The following is a 24396-nucleotide window of genomic DNA, read 5'->3' as shown; positions in this document are numbered from 1 at the left end:
TGAGGTAACATATTTTAATACTTGTTTTAAAAAATGTATGTGGTATTTCACCTTGGTAAAGCTTGGGCTAGCTCAATACAGTTTTGTGTTGCCAAGAATGTAGTGAATCAGAGCAATTATCTTTGACGCTAGAGTATAATGATAGTAACGAAAGTCAGAAGAAAATGTTCTCCCCATTTAACATCACACACCCACTCTTGGAGATTTAGTCTAAGGAAGGGATCCAGACAAAATGAAATAAATTATATGTACATAAATTTTCATAGCAGTGTAATTTCTAAGGGCAAAAAGATAAATGGGGAAAACAGATAAACCTACAATATTACATGTTAATTAAATGTCCTGTATTAACTCAAGATGGTATCATGCAGTCATTAAAATGATGACTATAAAGATTAAAAGGCAACACAGAAAATTTTAAGTATGTAAAATTAAGTGAAAAAAACAAAGCTGTGTATATTTTAACTATAACAAAATAAAAACATGTAGAAACATAGATTAAGTATTGAAAGAAAATATGCAAAGATGAAAACAATTATGTCAGGATCGGGGGATATGAGTAAAGAATAAGAAATAACAAGGCTTATTCTTTTTCTATAATTCATCTAGTAATTACTCATCATAGAACATATAGGTAAATATAAAGAAACATGATAATCACCAGCAATATGACTGCCCCAAATTAATCTCTATTTAATATTTTGAAGATACAATATATGAATATGATTTTATCTACTCTGAAATATGAGTATTTTCCTATATTAGTAAATTTTTCACTAATATTTTTATATTAATTTATTTAATTGTTTCATATTATTGAACAATTAGGTTGCTTACAATGTTTCTTAGCAGTAATAATAACTAATAACCACATGAGTGGCTACCACAAAACTTACACCAATTATATAATGATACCTAAGGAGGATCCTTCATAGGCATTTTCCATAACCCTCAACATTATTAATTTTCATTATATCCATTTTAATTATGAGAAAACCGAGGACCCAGATGTTAAGCAATCTGTACAATGTAACTAACAAAACACCAAGCTGAGATTAAAGGCTGGGTCAACCAAATGGAAACTTCATGCCCTTTCCACCCACAGTCTATGACCAACCTTTATGTAAGCCTGAGTTCACATCATCAGTTATAAGAAAAAGATCCTCATAAGCAAAGTTCCTGGGTAAGAGATAGAGTATTTTTTTCAGAGTTCTGTGGAAATGTTGTTAAAATAGTGTCTTAAAGAACCTTTGCCCTTTAAAAAAAAAAAAATATATATATATATTTATATATATAAACATATACACACATTCATAATATATATACTGGAGGGGAGTAAAAACCAAAATGTGCCACATTGTTATTTATGTGGATTATTTTGAGCTGAAGGCAATCGAGACCCAATCAACTCAAGAAAACTTTCACCTCTCCCTTAACTGCCTAAGAGAGTGTAGATAGGGGGCCTGGCCCAGAAAGAGGGCTATTACCAGAGATAACCTTTTATCTAAAAGACTTATCCACATGGCAGGGAAAACATCTGATTTCCAGACGTCTGTTCTTCTTATCTTCTTGTGAATTGCCCTCGTTCCCTTTGAAGCCCCTGCCCCTATCTCATTTCTCAGCTGGAATGGTATATAAGCCTCAATTGCCTGACTACCTTTGAGTCTCACATAGTTGAGGCTCCTGTATATACAAAATTAAATTTGTTTTTTCTCCCATTAATCTGCCTTATGTCAGTTTAATTATTAGACCAGCCAAAGAACCTAGAAGGGAAAATTTTTCAGGCCCTGCAATACTATAGACCATATAATACATAATTTATAATATGATGCATTGTGTGTATGTATGTGTGTATATATATGAATATATATACACATATATGTGTGTGAAGAGAGATAGATATGTATTACTGTGTATAAATCCCCTAAAACTCTAATAATATTGGTGAAAAGCTTACTTGTAGCTGTTTCTGTTTTCTTCCTTTTACTAGTAAAGATAAACAGTTTTTCATACATCCATTGGCTTCTGCATTTCTTTTAAGAATATTCACTAGAGAAAATTTATAAAATATATTTAGGCAACCAAGAAGATTTAAAAAGGGGCCGGCCTCGTGGTGTAGGTAGGTTCAGTGTGCGACGCTTCAGTGGCCTGGGTTCATGAGTTTGGATCCTAGGCACAGACCTACACCACTTGTCGGTGGCCATGCTGTGGCAGCAACCCACAAACAAAAAAGTAGAGGAAGATTGGTACAGATGTTAGCTCAGGGCTAATCTTCCTAAGCAAAAAAAATAAAACGTTTAAAGAGCATCATAAATAAACATTGTTAAAAATTTCAGTTAATTTGATTCTGTTTTTATCTATTATTTTTCTAATATATACTGAAATGTGCTATTATGTACATATATGAAGAGATTTTTGTTTTTCTTTTGCATTTTACAATTAATCCATTTTATGGTATAATATTGGAAAATACAGATAGACCAAATATTTAAAAAATGCATAAGCATAGGCACACACTATACCAGCTTATGATAGTTTATTAGACTAAGATTTTCTATGAGGCACAAAAATGACATCATGGTTAGGATTTTTAGTATTATAGCAAATGCTTATTATTACATTGTCTGGATTGTATCATTATTTATTTGATCAACTCTCCATTTTGAACAATTAAGTTGCTTCCAGTTTATCACTCTTATTAATTATGCACATGAACATGTTGTATTAGCCTGGATTCTCTAGAGAAGCAGAATATATATTCTGAATATGTATATTTTTATGATAAGGAATTGGTTCACAGAATTGTGGAGGCTGAGAGGTCTAAGACCTGCAGCTGGCCAGCAGGAGGCCCAGGAGAGCCAATGAAATAGTTTCAGACTGAGTGGGAAGGCCTGAGAACAAGGAGAGCTTATGGTGTAACTTTCAGTTCAAATCTGAATCTAAAGGTTGGAGAAGACCAATATTTCAGAGAGAGATAACTTTTCTTGCTCAGGCTTTTATTCTATTCAAGTCTTCCGTAGATTGGAGAATGCCCACCCACAGCGGGAGGGCAATCTGCTTACTCAGTCTACAGATTCAAATGTTAGTCTCATCCAGAAACACCCTCACAGACACACCAAGGAATAATGTTTAACTAAATCTGGGCATCGCATGGCCCAGTCAATGTGGCACATAAACTTAACCATCACTCATGCTCACAGTTAAATCTTTGCACCCTCATTTTGGTTTTTGAGAATCTCTAGAGTCTAGAAGTTCGAAAGCTGAGTCCAAGAATTTAAAGAAGTATTAATATTAATCATTATTGCTAAATTGCCTTTCATAAGTTCATATTTTTTAATCCCTCACCAATTACTTTTGAAAGTACCTATTGCTACATAAATCTTGTAAAAACTGGATTTATTTTGGAGAAATGGGCAAATTTGTCCATTAAAAAATGGCTACTAATTTGTTTCTTCAAATGATGGTAGGAGTAAATATTCACGTACATCTATTAATCATTTTATTTTCTCTTTTGTAAAATATTATGTATTGCTTTTACTCATTATTTTATAGAGGAGATGATACTATTTGTCAATTTATTATGATTTATTTATAAGTGTATAATATAAATATGATTTATCTATAAATTTACAATATTATTGCTTCATTTTCTGAAATATATTTCCTAATTATTTAATTTTTAATTTTATTTTTTGTTATTTACAAGAAGGAATTTTAAAAATATATATTTTATAATTCATTATGTCAACGTTATATCTATTCTTTTAAGTTTAGTAGATCTTTTCCCTCTTGTATCAAATGGGTATTTATCTATATTTTCCTCTTTCACTTCTTAATGAATCTAAAATTTATTTTCATCTAAGGTTTGGTCAAAATACATAATGAATCATTTTTAAAATTTCATTTTTGTGCTTTATGTGATTAGCTGGAATTTCCAGGCCAATGTTTAAGGCCCCTGATAGGTAGGAGCTCACATTTTTGTGTTCCTTATTTTAATTCCAGCAGCTTTAGTATTTAGCTGCTCATTTCGACATTGCCAGATGAATTAATATTTTTTTTGTTCAAGCTCAATATATGCTCCTCCACTATTAAGAGTTTTATAGATTGAGTTATATTGTTGTTAAAAATTACAACAGAGATGACATGCGATTTTAATAGGAGGGCCATTAATAGTGTAGACTTGGCCTGCTTGGATTCTGTCCCACCTCCAGCACTTTCTGCATGATCTAGGAATTACTTAACGTCTGTCTCTGTGCCACAAGAGGTTGTAATAAAGACAAAAGAGATAACTCTACAATGTAACGAGAAAGAATTGTCCTGCGGGCAGTGCAGGTAGCAATTACTATGATTAGTGACCATTTGGATTATTGATGTGGTGTAATGTCACCTTTCCTATTATTAAGCTCTGTTTGCATCACTCACTTAAATAGTCCTTGGACATGGTGTGTTACTATTGAATTCAAGTTGTATTTTACTTAGATTATTTCATCTTATCCAAAAATAAGATTAGTTTATAAGATTTTTTGGGGGGGATGGCCATCTCTTTTAGGTTTGTTATGGGGGTTATATAACACTACAAAGTAAATTTAGAATCTCTGCATATTTGTACTCTAAAACAGCTTATTTAATATTATCTATTCTTATAAAGTTTGAAGGAGTTTACTGATAATATTTAATAATAATAATATTTAATATTGTATTAACAAAATATAAGCAAGATTAACTGCTTACCTAAAATCAGGCATTGACTTTTTTGACAACTTATAAATTTTAAATTTTCTAAATTTCTATAAGACACAGCATTTGTGTGTATCTTACCATGTTCTCAATCCCTACAGAATTCTATAAAGAGGAGGATTTTGTCGTGTTTAAGATTATTTAAAATACATGTGTATGTGTGTGTGAGAGAGAGAGAGAGATTTGAAAACCATCTCTTCCCTCAGGGTTGCACTCTGCCAGAGAAGTCAAGAGCAGATGCCAGCCTGGGACTGTGTAAAAGTAGAAACAGTCCCAGTGTCTTAAAGACGCAAGATTCATCCATTTATCATCTTTTGTAATGCAGATCATGATTAAATGGTTTTAACAAAACCGTTCCATCATCCCCCCTGGATGTATTTAGTCTGACTATGGAATTTGAAATAATGCAAAGACAAAGGGAGTGGGGTGGGGGTGTTATTCAGAGGCCATGTAGCAGCCAGTAGTATAAGAAGGACATGTGGATAGAAATGTGGAGCCACAGTCCTTAGACACTCTCATCTGTGCGACTTCGGTAAGTCCGCTTTCCTTTCTGACAAGTTCTGGATTATGTTTTCCAATTGATCACTGTCCAAACTTCATAATACCAGCTGAGAATCTTTATTGTGCTTAAGTCAGTGCCATAATTTTTCTTTCCTTTCTCTAGGATTTAACTTTCTGATCTTTTACACATCATTTGAAAAAAGAAATTTGTGTTAACTCTCTTGTAGATAATCCTTCTTCCTTTGATGTTTGAAGCTTTTGCCATCTTGATTCTTATTTAATTATAATTTATATTTATTTATTTTTTCAGCTTTAAAGACTTATTCTATCTGGTAGTGTTTGTGGTTTTAATTAAAGTGATGAGCACTTTTTCATGTTATTATTGGCCATTTATATCCCTCCCTCTGTAAAGTACGTTTTCCTCATTTGTTATTGAGTTGTTTGTCTATATTTTTCCTTGATTGTAGAAGTTCTTTATATGTTTTGGATACAACTCCTTTGTTGGATAAATATTTTGCAAGTATTTTCTCCTTATCTAATTTCTTAACAGAGTCTGTTGACGACCAAAATAATTATAACCAACCAGCATATAATTGAAACCAATATTTTATATATAAGTATATATACTTATCATTCTGTATCATCCTGTTTTTTGTACCAAAATTGTCATTCCCAGACCAAAACAAAAGCAAAACAAAGAAAAATACTCAGAATTTCAGTCTATGTGTTTAGTTTAATAACTTGTATTGAATATTTGAAAGTATATTTTTGGCATTATACACATAGACCATCATTTGATCCAGAAGAGTTTGGATGAGCCAAAATTTTCCATTATTGTCTTATTCCGCCTCTAAATCCCATTTGAAATTGTTGACAGAGTCAGTTTTTTGTTTTTGTTTTTTTTTTGTGAGGAAGAGCAGCCCTGAGCTAACATCCGTGCTAATCCTCCTCTTTTTGCTGAGGAAGACCGGCCCTGAGCTAACATCCATTGCCAATCCTCCTCCTTTTTTTCCCCCCAGAGGCCCCCCCAGTAGATAGTTGTATGTCATAGTTGCACATCCTTCTAGTTGCTGTACGTGAGATGCAGCCTCAGCATGGCCAGAGAAGCAGTGTGTTGGTGCGCGCCCGGGATCTGAACCCGGGCCGCCAGTAGCGGAGCGCGCGCACTTAACCGCTAAGCCATGGAGCCGGCCTGACAGAGTCAGTTTTGAGCATTCCTTTCTCTTGATATTGACACCACATTCTCCTGGTTATTTCGAACCAGTTGATTCCTCTTCTCAACACACTTTGTGGGTTCTTATTTCACCTCTAAATGTTGGTATGCTGAAGATCCAGTCCAGTGGCCCCTTTCTCTTCTTCATCTTTATTACCCTGCTCGTGAAGTCCCAAGGCTTTAAATATCATCTGCTATGCTAAAGAAGTCCAAGAATATATCTCTAGCCTGGACCACTTATCTAAAAAGAAGATGTGGATTTCCAATTGCCTTTGTAGGGGAAGAAGACAATTCCCATACCCTCTAGATCCTTCTGTCTGGTCCACAAATTAAATTGACATGAGATAGATTAACAGGAGAAAATCAAACAAAGCTTTATAACATGTATACATAGAAGAAACTCAGGAAAATCAAGCAACTCACCAGAACGGCTGAGGCTTCCCCCTTATATATCATCTTCAGCTAAAGACAAAGGAGAGTGTTGGGGGTAGTGGTTTGGGACTTCAAAGGGGAGGAAGGCAATTCACACGGAAATGGCAAAGCAAACATTTGGTAAACAGAAATTTGATAAGAATGGGCTTAGCAAGGACCCTCACAGTCTACCAATACCCAGAGTTGTCTATGGTGATGGCCTGTCCTGGAGACAGACCTTTTATCTTAAATTCTTTTAGGCAGTTAGGGGGAAGACCAAAGTTTCTTTCAGAGTCTTTTGTTCTTAAAAATAATCACAGCAAAGAGACACATTTTGGGGTGGTCAATTCTGATCCCTCACACCTTGTTGACTTATTGCATAATAGGCATTTAAACTTACTAGGTTCCAAAGAGAACACTTGACTTCTATGCACCACCAGACATATTTCTGTCCTAGTCTTACCCATCTTGCTAAAGGTCACACCAACGACTCAACTACTAAAGACAGAAAACTAGGAGTTCTCTCTAAAGCCTTTTTTCCCCTTATGCTCCCACATTATTTATTTATTTATTTATTTTGTGAGGAACATCAGCCCTGAGCTAACATCCATGCTAATCCTCCTCTTTTTGCTGAGGAAGACTGGCTCTGAGCTAACATCTATTGCCAATCCTCCTCCTTTTTTTTTCCCCAAAGCCCCAGTAGATAGTTGTATGTCATAGTTGCAAATCTTGCTAGCTGCTGTACGTGGGACGCGGCCTCAGCATGGCCGGACAAGCGGTGCGTCGGCGCACGCGCGCGGTATACGAACCCGGACCACCAGTAGCAGAGCACACACACTTAACCGCTAAGCCATGGGGCGGCCCTCCCACATTATTTTTATCAATTCCGTAAATTTTATGCTGTGGGAATTATTAAATAGTTACCAGTCACCCTGATTTGGTGACTCCTTTTTCCCCAAAAAGACTTCCCCAGAAGTCCTAACATCTGGTACCTCAGAATGTGAACTTATTTGGAAATAGAGTTTTGCAGTTGTAACTAGTTAAGTAAAGATGAGGTCCTATAGGAGTAGGCTGGGCTCCTAGTCCAATGATTGGTGTCCTTTTAAGAAGACAGCCATGAGAAGAAAGAGACACACGGGGAGAATGCCATGTGAAAATGGAGGATTGGAGTGATGCATCCACAAGCCAAGGAACACTGAGTGTTGCCAGCAAACCACCAGGAGCTGGGAAGAGGCCAAGAAGCATTCTCCTTTGTTTCAGAAGGAGCATGGTGCTGCCAAAATCTTGATTTTGGGCTCTAGCCTTCTGCAATGTGAAACAATGAACTTCTGTTCTAAGCCACCTAATGTGTGGTACTTTGTTACAGCAGCCCTAGGATTCTTATATACACCCTCTACAAGGTTCTATAGGATCTAGTTCCTGGCTTCCTTCTGAATTTATCCCTTATGATTCTCTTCTTGCCTTACTACTCTCCCACCACACTCACCTGTCTTCTGTTCTCTGAACATCTCAGGATAGTTCCAACCTTAGGATCATTGTGCTGGCTGTTCCCTCGGTCTGGAATGCTTTTTTCTTCCCTTTTAATTCAGGGCTTAACTAAGGGCCACCTTCTCATGGAGTTTCAGTTATCCTCCTGCCTTAGCTAAAGTATCAGCCATGCCTTCTCATATTACCCTGTTTAATTGTCATTACAGAATTCTTCTTTTAAAAAAATTTGGTTTATTGTCTATATAATCTACCAGGCTGGTAAGCATCACGAGATCAAGGATCTCCTCTTGTCACTACCATATGCCTGTGCCTAAAATGGTACCTGACACATAGAATATATCCAGCAAATTTTTATGAAATAAAAAGTGCATACATTGGAGACATACAAATAAAAACAATAGCGAGATGCCACTTCACACTGTATTAACTATATTTTCTTCTTTTCTGTATTCTTGATGCTCTAGCATTTGGGGCTTTGCTGACCTGTGAGATACCGCCCCTCCCAGGGTTAGCTAATTCTTAGAGATAGTAAATGACACCCCTGTGAGTGTACCTTTCCTATGCAAACTTACTGATCCAGATACTATACCCCCAACCAACTCCCTTATCTGGCTCTTATTATATTAGAAGATGTGATAGTCCCCTGCCCTAATTATCCCATGGCCAGATACCAGGCAACTAGAGACAGTCCTATACCCAGAGCCTTCTAAAATCATTCAAACTAGCCAGTTCTGTTCCTGCTTGCCCTGTCTTGCCTTACCTTTCCTGTGGAAACCAACTTTTGTGCTTCCATGTGTGGTCCTGCATGGCATGGCAAGCCCCTCCTCTTGGGAATTATGAATAACAAACTTCCTTTTCACTAGCAGTTATCTCCTGATCTGTTGGCCTCACTCATACCTAAATAATAATAAAACCTACATTTAAAACATAAACCCACTAGGATGGTTATAATCAAAAAGTCATTTGATAGTAAGAGTTGATGACAATATAAGGAAATTGGAACATTCATACAGTGCTGGTGGGAATGTAAAATGATACAGCCACTTTGGAAAACACTTTGTCAGTTCCTCTGAAAATTAAACATTGAGTTACCATTTGACCCAGCAATTCTACTTCTAGGTCTATACACAAGCGAAATGAAAATATGTTTACATAAAAGCTTGTACATGAATGTTCATAACAGCATTATTCGTAATACCTCAAAGGTGAAAACAACCCAAATGTCCATTGACTGATGAATGGATAAACAAAATGTGGTATATCTAGGCAACAGATATTGTTCAACAATAAAAAGAAATAATGTACTGATAACATGCTAAAATATGGATGACTTGAAAACATTGTGCAAAGTGAAAGGTGCCTATCACAAAAGACCACATATTACATGATTCTGTTTATATTAAGTGGTCAGAATAAGCCAGTCAAGAGAAATACAGGGTATATTAGTGGTTGCTTAGGGCTAGGGAGTTTGGGTGGGTGGATAGGGTGATAGCTAAAAGGTAGAGTTTCTTGTTGATAGTGGTATTGGTTGCACAACTCTGCAAATATACTAAAAATCACTGAATGATATACTTTAAATGGATTAATTGTATTGTATGTGAATTATATCTTAATAAAGCTGTTACAAAAGAAATGTGTATAATAATAGTTAACACCTCTGCAGGGCTTGTCATGACCAATCTAAGCACTCTATGTACAGTGACTCGAACAGTCTAGCCATGAAGTCTGAGCTCTTAACCATTTTGTTCCACTGCCTTTGTGTACATTCTTTTCCTCTAGCTTACTGATTATATCAGACAAGAAAATATCACTGAGTATTGAAAGGGGATCCAAAGTTCAGGGACAGGGAACCAAGCCAAGCAACTCTACAAAATAGTCACTACTAAACAGATGTGGTAGAAAAGTAGGAGAATTTAGGAAAAAAGCAAGCAAATGAGTAAACAAAAATTCTAATGTATACATTCAGAGAAATTAACGAGGCTACTGCATTGTCCAAACAAGAGTAGGCTTTTATGCAAAAGGATCTATTCATTTATTTATGATGAGCATAAATAAATGTGACCAAAATTAAAACACAATAATAGACAAATATGCCCCTGAACACATCCAGTGGATGGGGGTGATAGGGGGCAGAAAGGAGGATCTATAACTACAACGATCCTAGAGATATCGTTCATAAGGTCAAATGTTATTGTTTAATTCATCAATTTCATTATCAATATAAAGAAATATAGAACTTACAAATAAGTAGAAGAGAAAAAAAGACTGAATAAAACATATTGTAACCAGTAATTATCAGAGTAGGAAAAATAAGAGCCATCAAGAAATATTAATCAACTGAAAATAAACAAAAGCAAAACAAAACAAAAAAGAGAACAGAAATTGGATGAAAATAGAACACAGTTGTTAAAGAAAAAACACTGTAGTTTAACTTAGACTCGCAGATTCTGTGAATTAATATGCACCTGTACACTTACTATAATAGATGCATTAGAAGCAAAATGACACATAAAGCTTGAACTAAACAGATAGTTAGATGAAGACTTTCAGGCTAATAAAAACTCAACATAAGAAAGAAAAGAAAGCAGATGTGGCAATATTAATAACATAGAAAGTAGCTTTTGAGGTGAAAACCATTAAAAAAGGGCAAAGAGAAATATTTTATAATTATAAAAGGTAAAATCTCTAAAAATGATATAATAGTCATCCATGAGGGTTTTTGCACTCAAGAATGTAATAGTGAAATATATAAAGTAAAACCTGTTAGAACTATAAGGTGAAATTGAAAAAAATCATGTTCACTTGTAATGAGGAATTTTAATACACTTTCTCAGATTTTAATACCTTTAATAGAGAAACACTACATGAAATTACAAAGGAATGGAAATTCTCAAAGTATAATATCCATGATATAATATAAAATCTTTGCCAAATACAAAATAAGCATTATTTTTGAGGATACAGACCATAGTTTAAAATGTTAAATATTTAAAATACAAAAGAAAAAAAATACCCCAACCTGTTAAAGTAAAAATGAAGAAAGAAATGTTTCAAATTCTGATCACAGTTCAATACAACAATAATTTAAACATTTAAAACAACAAAAGTACCAAAAAATATATAGCTGAACATGAAACAAATATCTGCTGATTCCATGACAAATGCAAAATTCAAATTAAAGCCTAGATACAAAAACTAACAAAGTAAAACACAAAAAACAAACAAGACTTAAAAAATGAGACCAAAGTAATATGGAAAACTACAGTTTCTAGACTCTACCATATCTGCAATACCCCTAGCAGTTCTGATTTGATTCTTCTGGTTTAGGGTCTGTGAGACGCATCTTTTTCCAACCAACCATGTTGACTCTGTTGAGGTGGTATGAGTGGCATTTTCATAACCACCAGAAACAGAGAAGTTTATCATGAAAAGAAAGATTTACTACCTCACCTTTCCTAAATCCTGATATTATTTCCCAGACTCCACCTCCTTCAACTCTTTCTGCTCTCCCCTCTGTCTGGCAGCTCCCTTGTACAACTCCAGAAGGCACTTTACTTTTTGATTTAACATTCTAGCTAAACTAATATCTAGTTTCCCTCATACTTCCTGAAGGAATGAACGAGTATGTGCTCACAAGTACTTCTGGCTTGGAGATACAACCTCTGCAGTAATAAGCTATGGAAATCCACGAGATCCCTCATGAAGATAGTGCAGATGGAGATGGGGAGTGAACCTAGCCCTAAACTCCAATACTAGAGCCCAGGGAGATGGGGAGCAGGAGACGGAAATCAAGACTGAGAAGGAGGGCCACCAAGTTAGGATGTGTGTTTCTAGAAATACAATTTCAGTAATATCAAATGCTACTGTAAGATGGATTAAATTGAAAACACAATTGTGTCCTTTGGATATGGGAATACAGAGGTCTCTGAGGAGTCTCACAAAAGGAAAAAATAAAAAAATAAATAAAGAGGCACTGTAGTGAACTTACTGTGTTTTTGATAAATTGAGGAATTAGAGACGACGTGTGTAGAAGTTCAGCTGTGAAGGGGTACAGTGAGGTGGGGACTGTTCTGAGTCTTCTGAGGACTTGCTGTGAATGTTCAATACCATTTGCTGAACTGAAGTCCAGTGTTTCCCGTTATTTTCTTCAAAGTTTTAATTCACAGGTTCTTCCCTAAAATGAAATAATATAAGTGATTTATTTAATTCAAATAACGTTTATTAAAACTCTTTATGCTAAAGCACTTATTACAGCCACCATTACAAGATGCTATTTTTATTTCATGTGACCTTGGGAATTTGGGTTAAAGAGGAAGTTCCATTCTGTTGCTGAAGGTCATCAAATAACAGAATCGTAATAGCCAGTTAAGTACGTTATGAACTGAAGGCTCCTAATATGGCTGACCTTTGGCAGACCCCGTATTCTTCCTGAGGAGAAACGGAAGAAGCTCTTGCTGGGCTCCTAGGATCAAAGTAAGTACCTGAATGCTCGGCATTAGTATTTAGCATGGAAGCTACTGGCTTGTACTTAGCTTTTCCCATTGTCACAGAATCTCTCAGGAGGAAAGGAGGGCTTTGCTTTCCTGTGAGTGTTTTCATCAGAACTCCATTCCCCATGGGGGTTCTTTCAACGCAGAAACACAGTTCCTGTGGGGAATTGTACAGCTTCTTTAAAAGATGCATCTAAACTTGCCAATACAGATACTTTTACCAAGAGTTGGGAGTGAAAAGGTCACTCATAGCAGCATTAAATGCCTGACCTTTACTTTTTGTTCTAAATTATCCTGTGATTGTACAGCAGTGCAAAAAGCACTCATTGTGAGCTTATTAGAATGCCTACGGATGAAATCTTGCCCAATGCTGAAGCAGCAGGTAGCTACACTTAATGTTTTTATCTACATTTTGTTCAGCATTACCACTGGGAAATGAAATGCTAGAAAATGAAATTTGCTGAACGATTATTTCATTCAGGCATGTGGTAACAGCACATATATAAATATCTTTCTTTGAGGGGGGAAAAAGTGTGGGCAGTGAGGAGAAGAGAAGACATTTCACCAACCCAAAGAGCTGTTTGGCTGCCTTCTATTCTAATGCAAACTCGCCTACCATTGACTGAAGGAACTCAGGAGGTTTTAAAATTATCCGCTCCTTAAAATTTTATTCAAATGTTTCTTTGCCCTTCATTTAATCTGAAAATCTGCATCTCTTCTTGATTCTTCTTCATCTGATTGTTATGTCTCTTGAAACCCATGAGAAGCTAAACTAGGTCACGCTGGGTCGGGATCAAAGCCCCACTTCCAGGATTTTGTAATTAAAACGCAAACTCAAAAGATTAGGGATGTAAAACATCATCCTTCTCTACCCCAAACTCCCAATTCCTAGCTTCTCTTATTAAAGAACAAAGAATGTATCATTACATAGTTTAAAGAATTTTTCTTTGACTTGTATATAATTTTCACCTAGGTTACTTCTTGAGGCTAATGATTTCCTCGAATTTACTCATTACTGTGTCAAAGAGTACAGGCAGAGAACATTAAAGCTGACTTTATAGATATATCGGTTAGCTTTTGTTATATATCAAAGCACCCCAAAACCCAATGGCTGGAAGCAATGAATATTAACATGCCTCATGATTCTGGGCTTACTCAACTGGGTTGGGTGATCCGAACTGGTCTCACTAACATGTCTGAGTTCTCAGCTGGAGGTCTGGGACATAGGGGGCGTTTGGCCTGCTGGAATATCTATTACAGCTAAGACATGGTGTCTGACCCTCCAGGAGGTGAGCCCTGGCTTTTTCAGGTGGTGGTAGAGGGGTTCCCGGCAGCAAGAGATCAGAAGTGCCACGTGCAATCACTTTTCAAGTTTCTATTTGCATCAGATTTGCTCATGTCCCACTGGCCAAAGAAAGTCATATGAAGAAGCTCAGAGTCAGCAAGGGAGGGCCACTCATAAACGCATAGATACAAGGAGGGCAATAAAGATGCCATTTAAAAAGCATTCTACCACAATAGATGAGTAAATTACTATTCAGAAACTAGCTCCTGCTATGTGTATACCCAAGAATATGAAAAAAGGAAGACACCCACCCACTGGCCAGGCTTTGGCAAACATTTTCCATAAAAGGCTGGATAGTAAATGTTTTAGGCTTTGCAGCCCAGACCGTCTCTGTTGAAATTACTCAACTCTGCTATTACAGCATTAAGGAAGTCAGGTAATATGTTGACAAATGGGTGTGGCTGCCTTCTAATAAAACATTATTTACAAAAACAAGTGGTGGGCCAGATTTTCCTTGCACATAGGGTTCTCCACCCCTTGCCATAAGTACCTATTCTGGTAATTATTGCTACACAATAAATCAACATGAAACTTTCTCATTTAAAACAGCAACGTCTCACAGTTTGGGTGGGTAAGGAATTTGAGGAGAACTCAGCTAGAGAGTTCTAGCTCAGGGTTTCTCCTGCAAAACAGCCCAACGGTGGCTGGAGCGGCTGCAGCTAGAGGCTGTGTGTTGCATGGGCTGGTTAGGCTTCCTCACACCACGGCAGCACTGGTGGTGAACTGCTTACAAGCCAGCTCAGGGCTCCAGTGATAATGCTGCAGCCAGCAAAGGGTAAGCTGAAGTACGTTTTATGATCTAGCCTCAAAAGTCACACAGCGACACTTCCACTGTGTTCTGTTGGTGACAAAGGCCACACACAATCAAAAGTATGGGAATTAGACTACACAGCCTGATAGGGAAGTGGCAAGTTTCTAGAAGAGTGTGTGGGAATCATGATGTTCAACTTTGGAAAATATAATCATAATACCCCAGGTGGGGACATGTTTTCTCATGAAGATCAAAGGCAAGCAGATGACAAAGAGAGCTGGTATGGAAACCTACAAGACTATCAAGTGAAAGAAAGAGAGCACATTTTACATGCAAAAAAACCCAGACTTATATTCTGGCCCTGACACTCACCATTCATTTATTCATTATCCAAAACAAATGAGGTGCCAGGTTTAAAGTACTTTTGGACATTAATTCCAACTTTGATTTAGATTTCTCAGTAAAATCATCCTATATCAATATCTCATTGGATTTTTCTAAGTCTTGCAAGTTATAGAAGATTATGTGCCTCATACAATTCCTGGCACGTACAAGGCCTTGAATAAATGGCAGCAGTAACTGACATCATCATACATACCACCCACAATGCCAGAAAAATTATATCTGTTAGATGATCCAAGCTATTTGATTTTGGGTTAATAGTAAAAGAATTCAGATAGATCTGGGTTCAAACTCTGGTCTGCCTCACACTTAAAAAACAAATGCTAAGTGCCTGGGACAAAGGAGTGACTTTAAAAAATTCTCTCCTTTCTGTAGTGGAGATAACATATTTGAATTAAAATATACCTTTCCAAAATGAGCCAATAATAGTTAACAATCATCAAATTGTTCTTTTTAACACATCTCTGGGTGATTACCTTTTACAAAGGATAAGAGTTTCTCAGTATCAAATATTATTCCAATTAAAGCTTGTAAAATAACATTTAAATATAAATAGTATTCTAAATGCTAAGTAATAACAATGTTTTGTCTGAATAACGTACATTAAACGAGAGGAGCGTTAATCTTTACAAGAGACAAAAGAATATGTGAATTTTATCACAGTCAGAAAAGATATTACTAGAGTTTTTAAATCTATAAAATCTACCTTATTCGTTATGTAGCTTAAGTTTGCTATAATCTTTCTGATTTTTTGACCATTGAATCTGTCTTAGATTGAGAGAGATGTTTTAAAGTGTTCTGCTGAGTTTTGATTTCTGATTGTTCTTTAGAAATTTTTGCTTTATGAAAGCTGTTGCTGTGTTAATTGGATGCATAAATATGAATTACTGGTAATTATGGTAAATTTTAGACAAGCATTATGAAATGCCTTTTTTTTATGTTTTTTTTAGACGTTCTCTGGTCCTAATCCTACAATGACACCTATCAATATTGTTTCTCCCGTTTTCTTCTTTATTGTTTGCCTGTTGTCTTTCTTAGTTTTTTTTTTAACTCTATGAATTTTTATTGTTGGGTTTGTTTTTTTTGTCAACTTGAAATCTTTTTATTTCGTTATTATAAGTGAGTTGAACCCATTTGCAATATTTTAGCATTCATTCTTTCAAATTGTTTTATATGATGTGAGATGTTGTGTGTGTTTTATATATATAGTTTTCCACTATGCATTCTGTGTGTGCTCATTTTTAGTTTAACTCTTGATAATAAAAAGGCTTTTCGTTTTTATTTTGTGCTCATGCTCACTTTTGTATGCAATACTATTGAATGGGTTCCCTACTATGAACAAGTTTGAAATTAGGTAATAACTTCTATTTTCCTTCCCTCTCCACCAACATCTAATTTGCTCTAATATCTAATATCCCAGTGAATTCCTATAAGGCAATTTGGTACATATTCATCTTTTCATATACTCTTCCCATGACCCTTCCCCCCATTGTCTTTACATTGTCGTTACTTATAACCATGAAAAGTCCTGAACCCATTGCAATTGCAATTTAATCTTATTCCTGTAAAATAGTATACATTTAATGCTCAACGCAACTCTTACTGCCAACATCTCTCCTGTCATTTTTATTGGCCGTTGTTTGTTCTTTAGTATATTCTTCGGGAATGTTCCAACAACAAATTTTCTAAGTTCTTGTGTGTTCAAGCACTTTGGCTGTGCACTTGGTAAACGAAGATCAGTTTACCAGTAAAACCGTGGCTCACATTTCCAGCCCTTGAATATTTTACATTACGTTACTGCATTGTCTTGAAGCACAAAGCACTGCTGTTGAAAAGTCTGATGTTAATTTCTTTCTTTTTTTTACAGGCTCTAACAATTTTACAGAAATACATCTTGGCTTTGATTCATCTGGACTGAATTTCTAAGATCTGCAATGCACCGTTTTATTGTATATTTTTCAAATCATGTTTAATCACCAGAAAATTTTCTGATATTATTGAAACATTTGCACAATTTCTCAATTTATTACTTTATCTCTTTTTTCATTTCTTTCCTGCATTTTAAAAAAGCGTCCTCTTTTGCTTTTTCTATTTCTTTTAAGATATTTTCTATGTTCATGTGATACTTGCATTTTAGTCTTCATTTCTTAATTGAAATTGATAATTCTTTTCTGACATGCTTAGTTTTCTTTCCAAATCTTCCTTTTCTTCGTTCACTTTTTAAAGAGTTTTTCTTTCAATTCTGATTTATTTTGTTCTTCTATAGCTTCTGTAATTTCCTTCATTTTATTTGGCTTGTTTTGAAATATTAAAATTTTAATCATCTTTTTGAATTACTTCTATTATCTGTGATAGAGTTATTCTCCTCTTTGTTTCCTTATAACTTTGAGTGAAATTTAAAACAATATTGTGTGATATCCATTTTTAAGTACAACAAGTTTTCCTGCACATTTGGGAAGAAGTGAGCCCGGATAACTTTTCTAGACTAACATCTTTCAGTCTCCCTCTTCTGTTTTCATGAAGTGATAAACATATGATCGTCTTCTCTCCCCCACTTGCATCTCCTTGTTCCCTCATATTCGTTGTCTCTGTTGAGCACAGTTTGTATTGGACAGCTAATTAGAAGGTTTTCAAGCTCTCAGGCTGCTGTAAATCTCTTGGACTTTCCTCTATCCCTCCCATACAATTTCTAATACCAAGAGGGTTGTCTGGCTACGTGTGGTCTGTCCTCATCCACTCATATTTTCGGGTTTACTGGGGTACATTTTCACGTAGTTTTTTTTTTTTTTTATGTTTTCTGTAGATTTTAGTTCTCATTTTCTGATTTCTCCGTTAATTTGGGGATGACGAGATTCAAGGAAATTCTAAAACTACTCTGCTGCCACCATCTTCTTAGAATTCCTCCATTTCTCTCTTAAGTATAAAAAACTTTTTAAGAAACCTCTAGCACTCTCTTCTTGAAGTTATGGCTCAAAATAGAATCACAAGCCTAATTCTAAATGAAAACTAGCAAGTGGACGATGTAATTTTTTTCCTTCTACTGAGAGTTTACTCTTAAAGCTAAAGGTGGAGTCAAGCCTTTCAATCTTCCTTGAGCCACATGGATTGTGAGAATGGGTGGTGGAAACAAAGCCAAATTCTGTTAGAACACTGAAAGGGGAGTGCACCTTGGGTAGAGTAAACTGCATTTTTGGTTAGAGAGTCCTTGGATGATCCTGCGTCAGGGGGTAAAGGGTTTGGCTCTTTGCTATGTGACAATATTTCTTCATTTGTCACTAGGAGAGCAATATTTAGGTTGTTTCTTTCCTGTAAAGCAATTTAAACAATTTACAATAAGAGGCATGAATTTTTCTTCAGTTTCTGTTTCTTGTTCTTTATAGTGAGAATTTTCCCATGACTAATACTTTGTAGTATCTCTCTGCCCATCTCTCAGTGCTAGAAATGAGAAAGGAAAAATTATAATTACCAGGGACAACTATTCAATCATCTCTGGAGAAGCATCAGCCAGACTATTACCATGGAGTTGCATGAATCTCTTTTGGTCACCGTTCCTCTGACCAAAAGTCTGAGAAACATGTGTAGGTAATAGATGATTAAATTTTAATGTTATCTTGAGAAGGTAATAAATAGATATTATCAGAAAAATTCACTTACTACATTATATAAAACTTATTTATTGATCTGTGCTGTGGCAAAGAAAAGGAATTTTCTTAACCTTTGGCCAAAGGTTCCCTTACAATAATTGTTTATTACAAGACACAATAATTAGGAACTCCAGCATTGTATATAATGGTCGTGAATAAAAAAAGGTTCAGTCTATGAAGTCACCAATATAGTATTACTTAAATAATAATATATAGTATATGTAATTATACCTGTGTTTATGCACACACAGACACACACACACACACACACACATATATCTTTTCTATTTTACCTTTTCTTCTCTCTTAATTTTTTATATACTTTAGAAAATTTTAGAAGAATCTATATGAATGTGTATATCTGGGTAGTGAGATCATAAATAATTTTTTATTTAAATTTCCTTTTTATCCAATGAATGTATCATTTGTATAATTTGTATTTACCCATGACTCAGCAATATATGGATGATTTGTTTTTTAATTTCTAACTCAAAATCCCACTGATTTCTCCTTTGCTTATATACAAATTCAGTCCCTTCAAGTGATCCTCGATTAGCCTGGAAGTACCAAGATGTGATTTACAAACATCCCTTAACCAAAGCTTCCTTTCCTTCTAGACATCGCTACTTCTTAGCTGGGTTCCAGTGAAGATTGCTGTGTTTTCTATTTATCATCTTCTCCTGGACATAAACTGGGTAATGCACACCTGCAAAGCACCACATCTCCTATAGGCATCACCATTGCTTTATCTGACACAGTAGTACCTCATCAGACATCACCTTATTTCATCCATTGCGTATCACAATATGTATTTGATGCAACAGTCTCCTCCTTGGGTTCCTACTATGTCTGATGGGTACTTTCATCACTCTGCTGGGCACCATCACTCATGCATTGGTGTAAGGATCTCGTCGAAGGCTAACAAAGATGGAATGACACTGTGTGGTGTGTGTGCAGGTGGGTTACATTCCATTGGAAAGATCCATAGCAGTTCTTGCTTCTCTATAAATAATATTGATGTAGGCAAAATAGCTTTTTCAGTTTTTACTTTGTACCCCATCACCCTACATAAGATTCAGGCATGAGTATAGTCAGATTGGGTTGGGAGACACACTGAGTAAGAGAAAACATGCTCTCCTCAACCTTTACTCCTCTTTGACTGTTGAGTCTGTTTAGGTCATATTCCTTCTTTCTCAGGATGGAACTTCCTTGCAGGACACTCTTCAGTAAATGGACTTTTGGTAGTCCACCACTCCACTTCCTTTCCATGATTCTCCAATTCATCCAGACTCACATTGGCTGTACATGAGACACAACCTAGATTTAGCCCAGTTTCCTCACCATGTGTGTTTAAGACCAAATGAATAACTGATAAAAGTGAAAAGAAGATTTTGTCTTCCAATTTCTTCATATTGCACACTCCGTATAATAGGCACATTCCACCATTTTTGACATGCCGTGTGTTTTTCAACCTCAGTGCATTTGGTCAAGTTGTTCTCTTTACTTAAAATTACATTTTTCCTTTCTTAGCTTTTCAAATTTTACCTGCGCTCCAACATGCAACTCATGTTCCACGTTAGCCGCATATTCAGGAACCATGTGTTATCTTTGGAAGCATCAAACATCTCTAACAATTGCTCAATACATATATCTACAAAGGAAATTTATTATTTGTTACTATGTGCAACTTATTGTGCTAGACACTTTGAAACACATTAAAATAATTTTTTATTTATTTAAAAAAATGTGAAAATTCAACTGAATATATAAATTAGCTTGTGGTATCTGTATTGTATTGACAAGAAATTTGATGTTTTGAATTCATATACTCCTCATAAAAATATAGATGATTTTATTAATTATAATTTATTGTTTTAAGCAAAACAAAAAATAAATGAAAGCTTTGTTTAACAGCATGTCTAGTTATAAGTTTTCTTATTTTATATTACCAGGGCATTTCATATTTATTTTTATAAGAAGGAAATCAGTACAAAGTTATTGAATAAAATTAAGTATACCTTATTTACTTGTAGGAACAAATATTGAAAGTCTAAATTCCAATAACTAAACAACTCCCGTTGGGTAAATAGTGGAAATCTTATATGAAGAAAAAAGAAAAGATATGTAACAGGTATAAAATATTAAAAGAAACAGCAATAAATTAAATAAGTATAAATTTTTGAAATTTTACTTGAGAATGCTTACAAATTCATTTTTTAATTTAAAGTCTTGAATTTTGTATACTTCCTATTTCAAGCTATAGGGTAAAACCTGATCATAAACTTAGATGAAGAAAAGAATTTAGTCTGAATGTCAATCATGTAAAAAGCTGCGTGAATCAATGTATTAAATAAGTTATTTCCACTTGAATATTTTTGTGAATGGCAAACACCAGGGACTTGACACAACTTGGGAAGGTTAGTGTCTTCTCTAATCTTCTAAAATAGTAGAGACCCCCTAAATCCCCACAATGAAGCAGAGTTGGTGAATTAATGTGACACTATATTACAAATGTCAAGTTCTCTAAATCCATCACATAGCAGAATGAGTACCACTGAGGAGCAGGAGCGGTGGTCTGCAGAGACGGGGCTGGTTTAAGTGGGGTGAACAAGGACATGGGCTAGCCCACAAGACAGTATATCCTCTTCAAACTAGCAATTCAATTCCCCAAATCCCCAAAGAAGGAAAACCCAGTAACTCTCAAATACATAATAGAATGGAAGAGTATATAAAGTCCTGATGGCAAATTATAAAACATTATGCTAAGGCTTTATTTGTTTTGTGTCAAGAATTGCAAAATTTTGATCAAAACGGAAACAAACACTGCCAACATGATTAATACTAGCAGTAACAAAGATAAAACTCTAGGCACCAGTGGCTATCTCCTCACTTCTCTGTTTAGGGTTAGCGCCTCCTAGGAATCGACTCACTGTGAAGTGCCATTTCATTCCAAGACCTATCAGATTTATATGGGCCTTGGTGAGGCTCTCAGCTGCTCCTAATGTCATCTTGCAAACAATGCTGTCACCTCACCATTTCATGTTTGTTGGATTCAAAGTTTGATACTCTTTCATTGCTTTAGGAGCCCTCATATTTTATGTTTTAATATGATGATTAAATTACATTTTAATTAAATAGAATAAATATATAGCAAAAATAATATATAATAAAAAATGCAATGAATAATATCTGAAGCCTCTGAAAGGGCAGTGTGAGACTGCACTCATCCTAGGGCATCAGATTAAGTAGGACTGGTTTCAGTCACTTGGTTGGAAATCTGAAGTAACTTTGGAAGTTAAAATTATGCCAATTAATAAATAAATATCCTTTGGTATTTTAAAATTTGAAGTGCTCACTATTCTTCGACTGTATTTTGAAATACTGTATTTTAAGAGCAATTTTTACTTCAATATGGCACAACTTCAATACCTTTATCAGTGATTCCTAATTACTCCTTTATAACATTCCTACCAGAAAATAATTTCAAAATGAGTAAACAGAGTTAGGGGACCGCTGCAAAAATCCAAATAAAAATTAACTGAATTAATGAGAATTTGATATCCAGAATGTGGGTGGATATAGCATCACTGTGCAGTTATTTAATCATGCTGAAACTCAATGATTTTATTAATCCATACAATAATTAGCATTGAGCACCTTCTATTTGCCAGGCATTGTTCAAGGAACATGAGATACATCAGTATAAATAAATAAGTACATCCATACATAAATTACACCTTCCTTCCTTTTAGATTTTATGTTCTATTATAGCAGATAGGCAATAAACAATAAACATAAACGATTGGGATATTTTACACTTCTGAAAGATGATGAGCAATGAGAAAAAAGTAGAGCAGGGTAAGGGGGTTTGGGAATTCTGAACGACCGTGGGGTTGCCATATTAAATAAGGTAGTCAAGGTTGGTCTGCCTTGGAAAAGGATATCTAAACAGATGTTTGCAGGTGGAGTGTCAGCTTTGTGGCTCTGAGGAAAGAGCATTGCAGGCAGAGAAAGAGCTAAGACAAACACCCTGAGGTAGGAGTATTCCCAGCATGTGTGAGGAGCAAGAGGGAGCAGTGTGACAAGAACAGAACCAGCCAAGGCAGAGGCAAGAGAAGTGAAGTTATGGAGAAAGTGAGAAAAGTAACAGGGCGGGTGAAAAGGTGAGTCTGTAGAGAGTTTGAACAGAGAAACGACATTATTCAACCTACACTTAAAAGGCACTTTGGCTAATCTGTTGAAATTGACTGTAAAGGGAAAGGTAAAAGAGAGAAAATCTAGCTAGCTTCTGCAATGGTTTAGGCAGGAAACGGTGGTACAGAAACACAGAAAGGACTGTCATCCTTATCTGGCATCTTTCCTCAACCTAACATTTAATACTTCATTCTACTACCTTCATATCTGTGAGATTCATAACCTACTTTTGCTCCTACTTTGCCTGATCCTTTCTTGGTTTACATCCTCATCGTTTTTTTTTACAGATTTACCATAATTTACTTAATGAATCCCTATTTATGGACATTTCAGTTATTTCCAGTGTTTTACTCTTATAGACAATGCTGAAGTGAACATCTTTATATGTGTGCGTGTGTATGTATATATATACACACACACATACATACACACACACACAAGCAAACAAGTACTATCATTATCTGTAGAATACATTGGTAAAAAGTGGAGATACTGAGTCAAAGTATACACGAGTTCCTGTTTTGTTTGTATGTTTGTTTCATTTTTGTTTTTTGTTTTTTACTTTCAAACAAACAACAAACATTTATTATACCACGGTTTCTATAGGCCAGGAATTCCAGAATATGTCTAGTTCGGGAACTCACATGAGGTTGTAGTCATGAGGTTTGCCAGAGCCTGTAGTCATCTGCTGGCTTGACTGAGGCTGGAGATCTGCTTCCAATATAATTTACTCATATGGCTGTTGGTAGGAACTCACAGCTCCTCCCACATGGGCTACATGGACTGCTTCAGTATTTTCAACTGGAATGCCCAGTGCTAGTGACCCAAGAGAGCAAGACAGAAGCCACCATGTCATTATGACACATGTTGTCACCATTTCTGGTCCTCTTCGTTTCTTTTGTAGATCCAGATTTCCATCTGGTATCATTTTCCATCTGCCTAAAGGATGTTCTGTAACATTTTTTGTAATTAAGGTCTGATGGTAATGAATCTTTCAGCTTTTATATGTCTGAAAAAGTCATTATTCACCCCAGATTTAAAAAATATATATATTTTCACTAAGTATAGAATTCCAGTTGATGGTATTTTCTTTCAGTACTTTACTTAAAAGATGGTACTCTTGCTGTTTACATTGTTTCCATCAAAGAATCTGCTGTTATTCTTATCTTTTTTCCTCTGTACATAACATGTCTTTTTTACTGTGACAGGTTTTATGATTT

Source organism: Ceratotherium simum, chromosome 9 (genome assembly GCF_057802395.1).
Source record: "Ceratotherium simum simum isolate JZ-2026a chromosome 9, ASM5780239v1, whole genome shotgun sequence".
In the NCBI taxonomy this organism is placed as follows: domain Eukaryota; kingdom Metazoa; phylum Chordata; class Mammalia; order Perissodactyla; family Rhinocerotidae; genus Ceratotherium; species Ceratotherium simum.
This window is presented reverse-complemented; position numbering follows the sequence as displayed.